Raw genomic sequence first — 9,492 nt, 5'->3', positions numbered from 1 at the left:
GGAAATGGCTGGCGACTCCGGGATTTTCCTCTGCCAACCTCCACAGACGAATCCGTAGAAGTCGTCGCAAGGGTCTCCGCGGGCGTCGGCCACTGAGCGCTCGAGCGCCGCGGTGGGCTCCAGGCAGCCCGGGTCAGTGCAGCTGAGCGCGTACGCTCGCACAAATGCCGGCGCTCCGTAGCCTACGGCAACCATGAGCAGACTCACGGCGGTCACGAACAGGCCGTAGCGGTACCACAGGAGCTTCGCTAAGCCTACTGCTCCGAGTTCGCTGCTGTCCGACGGTTCCTTGACATCGGCCTTCTCGTCAGACGACGACCCTGACGACAGCGTGGAGCCGAAAGTATCACCGGTGGCTCTGGGTGACTCGTCTCCTTGCGGCCGAGAATCTTGCGAAACCTTGGTATTGCCCACCGCCATGTCGGCTACGAAGTTGAGGTCTTTGAGGAACGCGACGGAGGGCGAAGGACAGATTTCTTCTTCGGGCTCGTGCGACGGTGACGTTGATGGTGATGGCGGTCGCACCCTTTGTAATTTGTTGCTGCTAACCAAGCGGCTAGCCCAGAAATGATGATGATTGATGACGATAGAGATGAACGACATCTATAGGGCATTCCCATTAAGGGGGATGGGCCACGAGTCTGGAGGGAGAAGGCAGCTTGCAATAGCTTCTTAATCTTAGAGGAGCAAGGCCGACATTTTGACTAGTGCTCACAGTTGCACGAGATATTCAAGGAGCGCAAACTACACGCACCAGTTAGACAGCATACAGAGGCAACAGGAAATCAAGAGCGAGATGAAAGAACGGAGGAACCGAAAAAGAAGAGCGAGCAGTCAAACTGACCGGAAAGTATCGAAAGGGTATTAACACAAGATTTAGTAATAAATTACTAATAATCCGAAATAGGAAATATTACTAAAATAAGTTCTATCGAAATAAATATGAACAAAGGTACGAAAAGGGCGAAATTGACAACAAAAGTGCAGATGGTGATTATGTCGATGATAATGAGCAAACGTTTAACGCCCTCGGGGGCAGTGTGCACTTCGTCATTACCATCGACATCAGGGATCGCCAGTGATCCTCAGAGGTTGGTTGGTTGATGATCCTCAGCTACTTGGCGCAACCCACCGTGGGGGATCGGCCATGAAACGGGTGGTACCTTATTTTAGAAATAAAATTGTTTTAAAATCCGAATATGTTTAGGAATGGATGGTATAAAAATAAATTCACTGGTCCAATCCAAATTTTCAAAAAAAAAAAAAAGAAACCAATAGGTTGAAACAGTGAAATTGTACATAAACTTAACATTCTATTCTTTTTGTTTCCCGTAAAAAATCGCACAGGGCTTCGCAAACGTTCCTGTGGCTAAAGCCCATTTCAGTTGCACCAAAGGAAAGAACCACCGGAAGGGATAAACTTAAGCCCATTCTTCGGAGAGGTTGTTCTAGAAATCGTTTTCATTGATTTGTGAACAATCTGCTTGTTAAAAAGAAATGATGCAGAGATTCACTCTCGTTGCAGTGGAGGCAGAAGGGTGACTGTACCAGACCCGACCTGTGTAGGTAAAAGTTCAGAGGGGGAACTCGGCATCGTATCCCCAGAGGTGTTCAGTGATCACTGAGAAATGATGATGATTGTGACGGTGATCCCAGATATTTTTCATATGATGGGGGAATAGGCCAAAGATGAGGAGGTTGGAATAAGCGCTTTTGAAAGTAATCTGGAAGCAACTGAACAGTGTACTGAAAGGATGACCTGATAAAGAAAAACATTGCGCATGAGTGGAGGATTAGACCAGTTGTACTCATTGAGAACCAGATGAGTTTTAGGAGATACAGAAGATTCATTTAACACTTCAAGCCATTGGGAATTGGGAATAAAAAATAGCAGTGACAGCAAAAAGAAAAACAACCACGGGCCTTAAGGCGTAACAGAGTGGGTGGGCGAATTACAAAGTGTTAATCAGTAGACATAAACGAGGTATAAACATGCAATAAAAAAATATGAAAGCGAACCCACGGAACTGTACGTTCCTACATGTACTAGCAAGAGAAAACGAGATTAATCACTAGTTGAGAATAGGTAAACCAGAATCAATGCCCTCGTCTGTGGTCTCCCAAAATCTAAACACTGCGTGATCAAAATGTAGTTCGCCCTCGCGCAGCAATTATCTTCTGGTCTCCTAGTTAGGTCAGATGGTAGACCGACCTCCCAAAGAGGTGTTGACCCCCGGCTTCGAAACGCGGACTAGGACGAATTTTTCGACAATTGGGCAATGGGTGAACGACAATATTTTTTTTTCCTTTCCAGAGTCAAACTTCAGCAGAACAACTATCCCATCTTGATAACAAAAAAATGCATTAGCAGTACCTGTCGGAACTTTGCTGCAATTATTAATGCTCAAAGTACGATTTATTAAACGCGAAGATGTAAAGATCCCCTTTGAAAAATCCCAATGCACTAAGCCCGCTGGAGCTTTTGAAGGAACTCCACTTGCTATCTGCGCAGACTGCGAAGCCAAAGCTAATGAAAGCGAGTTGATGGCTGCGTTTCACGTGGGAAAGTGCAATGGCTCTGAGTAGTACGTATATGGCAGTATGGTTTCGGTGAAACTAAGCAAAGCACAATTTCGCCCTTGTACACAGATATTTCTGTATACAGAAACAACTGGTGCTAAAAAGCACAGCCAAGCTGCCTTTGTTTCTCACATTTTTTTTCTCATATATACTCGTACAATAGCCTCATAAGGGAACGATAGACTTTATCATAGAGCGCGAAACCATCGACAGTCGAGAATTATTTTTACGTGTTTTGCTGTGGCGTGGACGTTACCGCCTCTTCTCCTCTTCGTGGCTTTCTATATGCGAGTAGTCGCACCAGCCTATGACATCCTTTTTAGTCCTTTCCTTCCGTAAAATATCAGTATGTGCGCCAAATGGTTAATGCGCATATTTCTGCTGACTCTTGTCCACTGAAAGACTATGAACATTGTGAACCGGAAACGTGGTCGTAAAAGTATAGTGTTTTCACTGTCTACCGTAATTCGTCGCGTCTCACATTTGCATTGGTGACAAGCATAGATAAATAATAATTGTTGGGGTTTAACGTCCAAAAACGACGATATGATTACGAGGGACGCCGTATAGGAGGGCTCCGGAAATTTCGACCACCTGACGGTCATTAACGTGCACCTAAATATAAGTACACGGGCCTGAAGCATTTTCGCCTCCATCGAAAATGCGGCCTCCACGTGGCTAGCATAGAGTTTCATGCAGTTACCTAGAGAGAAAACTAGCGCTGCAACGCTGTTTTATGCATGGTATACTGGGATGTTTCAGAATCGATGATAGTAATATCTGGGGTTTAACGTCCCAAAACCACGATATGATTATGAGAGACGCCGTAGTGGAGGGCTCCAGAAATTTCGACCACCTGGGTTTCTTTAACGTGCACCTAAATCTAAGTACACGGGCCTCAGACATTTCCGCCTCCATCGAAAATGCAGCCGCCGCCGCCGAAACTGTGTCATATTCGGATCGGCATCATTCACGAAGAGCCCGACGGGCACTTTGGAGACGTGTCAGACTTCAAAGCGTTCCTTGGGTCAAAATGGTTAGTTTCGTACTGAAGCAGCACGTAGCAATTTATAGTTCCTTCTTATCATTACACAGATAGAAGTATTGTTTTACATTGAGAACTTCTGCTGTGACTGACTCTTTTATGAAACGTAAAAGGTAGCGAGCGGCCGCTAAAGTTGGAAGACAGAGGACTCTCCGATCGCCCCTAAGCTCAGCGTTCCCTCAGCAACAGTGGCAACATTCTGCCGTCTGTTTCTTTCTTTCGAAGTTTCATTATGTCGTACAGGTGAGCGAACCATTATTCTAGAATATAATACGAGTGAGTGAGATCCGATTACGAAGGTTTGGTTTTAGAGAAGCTTTATTTGTGCGGTCGTGTTCACTTTTTAGCCCAAGCCTCGCAGGCACACATACCATTATTCCCTTGACGGCACAGCACCCCTTAAGAAATTCGCATAGATGGTGGCGCCAGATTTTCCTCCAGATATTATTTTCTATGAATCGATAAACCATTTATTGCAGAAATCGTATCGTATACTGGAATTAGTGCTAGAGGGGGTTGGGCGGTTGCCTATTCCGGGACTCTGTTGGACTGTTACTATTTTGAGAAACTCTATGCTGACAACAATTATTCGATAGATCGCTACTGGGAAAGTCTTTTTCGTATATTATATTACATTTTGTCACCTTACAACGATAAATAAATAGATGCGCGTCTGTGCGTGCGCGTCAAGGTTTTGCTGAGATCCTTGTTTGAAGTGCGATGAGTTACAGAATACGAGGCAAATAGCGTACGTAAACTTACGTACGCGAGCTGTTTACGTCATTAGATTTCTGTAGGGGCGCGTACAAGTGCGTGCGAGCTGTCCACGGAAGGTTGCTTGAAGGTCTAGGTGCCAGGACCCAACGCAACAGCTGGAAGCACGACAGTTCAGATCCTCATGAGAAATAATTGTGAACTCACTACAGGCACTCGTCGAGAAACAGGAACTATTAGAAAAGTCAAGGGGTTCCTCACTAAAGCTATTCCCTTCTGTCAGCTGCAACGAGGCCTTTCAAAAAAGAGGTGAGTTCTCGCAGTACAGTCAAACAAGAATAAAACAACACCGCGGAGATGTACAACTTCAGAGAACGTTTTCAAAAAGGAGGAGAAAGTAGAGGGGATACATTGTTTTCCGAGAATAGAGAGAGAGAGAACTTTAATGAAAGAAAGAGAGGTCGGCTCCAGCGCTCTGTTTCTGACCTGCTATTCCGCGGCGCAGTTGAAATGGTTTGGGAGAACGAACTACTATATGGGGTACGCTGAATGTGTGGGCTTGTCACCATAAGCCAATCGTCTGATGTTCTTCAAATCGAGTTCGAGGAAGCCCGATCACATGGCTTTACACAGTTACTAGTAGCAACGGAATTTTTTTTTGTATCTGGTTCAATAAATATTCGAGCGGTTCGACGGGATTCTACATTGCGTAAGGCACAACAGGAGGTATAATGTTGTTCCTTAATAAACCATATCATTCGTTAGCGGCTGGTTATTTCAGTATTAAATAGTCATTTCAATGACGATAAACAGTTAGGTATAAGTTTTTCGCTTAGTCGTATCAGCATGCAAGCCAAGTAAAGGAACATGACCTACACAACTGCATCGCAGCCCCCCCAGGCTGGTTGTGACGGTCATGATATACGATCCCACTACAAAAAATTGGCCGCGTATCTGCGTGCTTCGCTGCAAATGTCGTGTAAAGACGATAGAAGAGGCGCTGGTGAGATATGGACGCCATCTGGCAATACGCGGGAAACATGGTGCTGTGTTGCGTGCTGGTAGTCCCGGCGCAGCAGCAGGCGAAGACCGGCGGTGACCAACGCGACCGGCGGGGACGCCAGCCAGCCCGAAAACGCGGTTTGGCGCCGAGCGCTGAAGCAGAGAAACGTCCGCACTCAACGAGTACTCTCCACACACTCTTTATTTACACGTCGCCTGGGTAAAACAGGAACGCCAGAGCGGCGCCCACAACCGGCAGCCTGAAGGCCGCCCACAACGCGTGCTTTTTCATTTTTTTAAATAGTTTTTTTTTCACCTCCTTGGCCTTCTCAAAATTAAGATTTTTCAACACCAACCCATGGCATTCGTACAGTGCAATACAGAACCGAAACCGAAACACAACAATGAGCTCGTGCGAAGGGCACGGAGGAAGGCAAATTTCAGCGTAGTCGCATTTTCAGCTTTGTGCAACAGCGCTCACTAGACGACGACGAAGTAAAAGAAGGCACAGGACAGGCAGTGCCTGTCCTGTGCCTTCTTTACTTCGTCGTCGTCTAGTGAGCGCTGTTTCAACAAAGATGAAACGCATACCAACTCTCGCTCAAGCTTCCATTCTTATGCATTTTCAGCACAGCTTAAGAAACTAGGGTCCTTAAAATTACGTATGTAAGCATTTTCTATTAAAGGAACACGCCACCTAATACTTACCTAGTGATGTTGCACCTCAGATATGCATGATATTTACTTTTTGATCAACAACGTTCACAAGTATGAACAGCCGTACCAGTTCAAGACGGCTGGCCCTTGGGCAAGTGGTTCAACTGTGGCCGAGTGGCTGAATCGAGGGACGTGCCGACAAACTGAAAGACAGACCAAAATTTCTGCGTTTAAGTTCCCCAAGAAAGACTATCGTCTTTAATAATAGCCAGCAGTATAGTTGACGAAAAAAATCACAGCATATCCACGGAGTGAATGATGATGAGTGGGCGAAGCTGCGGAGGTTCATCGGTAAACCGTGAATCTTCCGTGAATTCTGCCCAGTACATCATCACCGACGTGAGATCGGGCGCGTTTATACTAAAGGTTCGATGAGTTATGACGACTTGCAGCTCACTTTAATTTTACATGTACGCTGTGAATTTTCATTGTTTAGAAAACCATTGCTTTAGAAAACATCTGGCGTCTTTCGTTAAGCAGCTGGCGTCTTTTCGTTTTGCTTTAGAAACATCTGGCGTTCTTTCGTTTTGCTTTTACAAAACACCTGGCGTCTTTCGTTGGTTTATTTCATCAATCAACGGCGTTTTGAACAAAATTTTTATTGTTTAATCACGCACAGGAGAAATCTCACCAGGTACTACCTTGGAGGTAAACAATGGCTGCTAATGGGAATGAGAGACAGAAGAAGTGGGCTTTTAGCTAACACTTACACTTCTACTTCTACTAACGTTTCCTACTGGAACATGCCAATGGCTGCTAATGGGGAATGAGAGACAGAAGAATTCGGCTTTTAGTTAACGCGCACGCTGCGAATTTTTTATTGTTCAACAACGCACAGGAAAAATCTCCCAGCGGCACCACCTTGGAGGTCAAAGCGTAAGACTGGTTACGCACTACGACTACTACGACTACGACTACGACTACGAGGGACGAACGGGTGCCGCCTTAAGGAGCTTCGCCCCTAAAACCTGCTCTGAAAAGATGTTCCTTGTTACTTAAAAGGTCGCATCTTAACAATTTACAATAAAACCTCGGGAATACGAATCTCGCGGGGTTACCGTAATATTCGTATCATCCGAAATTCCTATCACCAGAAAACATGGAAAATTAATATGCGACAAAAGAAAGTTGGCATACGTTTGGATTCAGTGTTTTTCAAGGCCGCAGCGACGTCATGAACAGCTCTGAATGATTGCCAGTAAAGTTTTTAGACGTCAACGGTCATACTTGTACTCTTAAATATATCAGTGGTTGTGCCCCGTAACCGCTAGTAGCCCCTTCCTAATCTTACTACGCTTTTCTGCATGACAGGAGAGTACTGCGGCGAAAGTGATTTAAGAAGCGCTTTGGCACACGATAGATGCCAAGCTCCTTCACCAAGACCGTCCGCTTCGTCTCTTGGGGTCTTCGTCCACCTTTCATGGGACTTCATGACGGACCCGCAGCCCAAGTTTCAGTCTTGTTTCATAGAACGTCTGATTGCGAAACATGGCTTGCATCGACGTGGCAGGCCCGTGTTAACACAGTACAAAGACGCTGCTGCCTCGAGTACAGGAGCATGGGTCAACGCGTCGGAAAAAAAAGCGCGACGTCAACGTCATCTGTAATCTAAACGCGAAGGCGCCTAAAGGCCTCCAAGATTCGTGCGCACTATCTCGGAGGCAAGTACGCACTGTTGATGGTCGCGCAGCGCGCATACCCGTGCGTGACTGCCGCGTCTTCCGCGACAGCGCGGGCGCCACCTCTTCGTACCTTTACGCTAGCGTACGTTCGTATCAAACGTCGCGGGGTGCAAATCGGATCGCAACAACCGTATTCCAATACATTGCAGGCTAATAGGCCTAGGCCGGGACCACAAAAGAATACGTATCACCCCGAAATTCGTACGAGCCGTATCACCGAGGTTTTACTGTATTCCTCACATTTTGCCACTTCGCTGCAACCACGTTTCGGTGACACATGACACTACATGGCCAGGTTATCACATCGCCGTACGAACACATTTTATTTTAGCATGAATGGAACAGTTGTCTGTTAATGTAACAACAAGTGAACTGCTTCGTTTAAATGGCCTCGGCTCAGTATTGCCCAATCAAGGTGGACGATTGGGCGAGTTGGTGATTCATGATCGACGTATGTATACTGCGCGGTAGTAAACACGGACGACAAGAAGATACAAGGACAAGCGCAGACTATCAACTGAAGGTTTATTTTTCACAAACCACATATATATGACTGAAACAGAAAAAGAAAACACAAAAACCTACAAAGAATGATGATTTAGCTCTTAACAATCAACACATGGCACCTTACAAGCTCTCTCAGCTAGCCAAAATGACAAGTGTAAACAATAAGCCCAAACAATCTTGCACTGTCAGGCATAAAATCCAGTTTGTCAGATGTGACACGAAGGTAGTTTATAGAATTCCGCTATCTTATGGTGCGTGTTACATCGGGCAGACTGGGAGATGCCTAAATGAGCGCCTGCGCGAGCACTCACGCAATGTACGCAATGGCAATGAAGGTTTTTTGGCTCAGCACGTCAGTAAGTGTGGCGAGCATGCGCAGTTCGAAAGCACGGTCGTAATGTACAGGCACAAAGACGATCATACACGTGTGATCGTCGAAGCGGAAAAAAATGGCACGGGAACCAGAAAACTGCGTAAGCAAACCGTCGTTAGCTCTTCTACATAAAGAGCTACGGTATCTGGCAAGTGGCGCACATGGACCATGAATCTGCTTTTATCAAACGTTCAAGTTTTGTTGATTGTTAAGACCTAATTCATCATTTTTTGTAGGTTTTTGTGTTTTCTTTTTCTGTTTCAGTCATATATATGTGGTTTGTGAAAAATAGACCTTCAGTTGATAGTCTGCGCTTGTCCTTGTATCTTCTTGTCGTCCGTGTTTACTACCGCGCAGTATACATACGTCGATCATGAATCACCAACTCGCCCAATCGTCTACCTTGATTAGTTACATTTCTAGTTCTTCGGTCAGTGTTTCGTCCCTAACCCTTCATCCGTCTATACTCATCACCCTCGTCGCACTGGCTACCTGCCGTGACCGTGCTTTCGCGTTCCACATTCGACAGAAGCAGCTGCCTTCAGACGTGAAAGGATTATTCGGTGGCTTCAACCCCTCCAGCAGCCATGGTCTCCGGATTTGTAAGATTCTCAGATCAGAGTGGAATAGACAGGCCCGCCTGTATAGAGAAGCCCTGCAACTTCAGCTTCAACAGGAGGTCAGTCCTAGTATCAAAAGACGAAGAATGAAGGAGTTCACAGCATGCATCGAGCATACCACAGACACTCTGTGGGCAGGTGAACTCAGGAGGCTACGCTCTGAAATCGCGGCGAAGCAGCGCTTCAAAGGTGTTGTGCACACGTGTGGTGACGTAGTTCTTCCAGACTTCGTGCGGCGGACGTTGAGCTTAG

This window comes from Rhipicephalus sanguineus, chromosome 5 (genome assembly GCF_013339695.2).
Source record: "Rhipicephalus sanguineus isolate Rsan-2018 chromosome 5, BIME_Rsan_1.4, whole genome shotgun sequence".
Taxonomy (NCBI): Eukaryota; Metazoa; Arthropoda; class Arachnida; order Ixodida; family Ixodidae; genus Rhipicephalus; species Rhipicephalus sanguineus.
The sequence above is the reverse complement of the archived record's forward strand: the minus strand, read 5'-3'. Positions refer to the sequence as shown.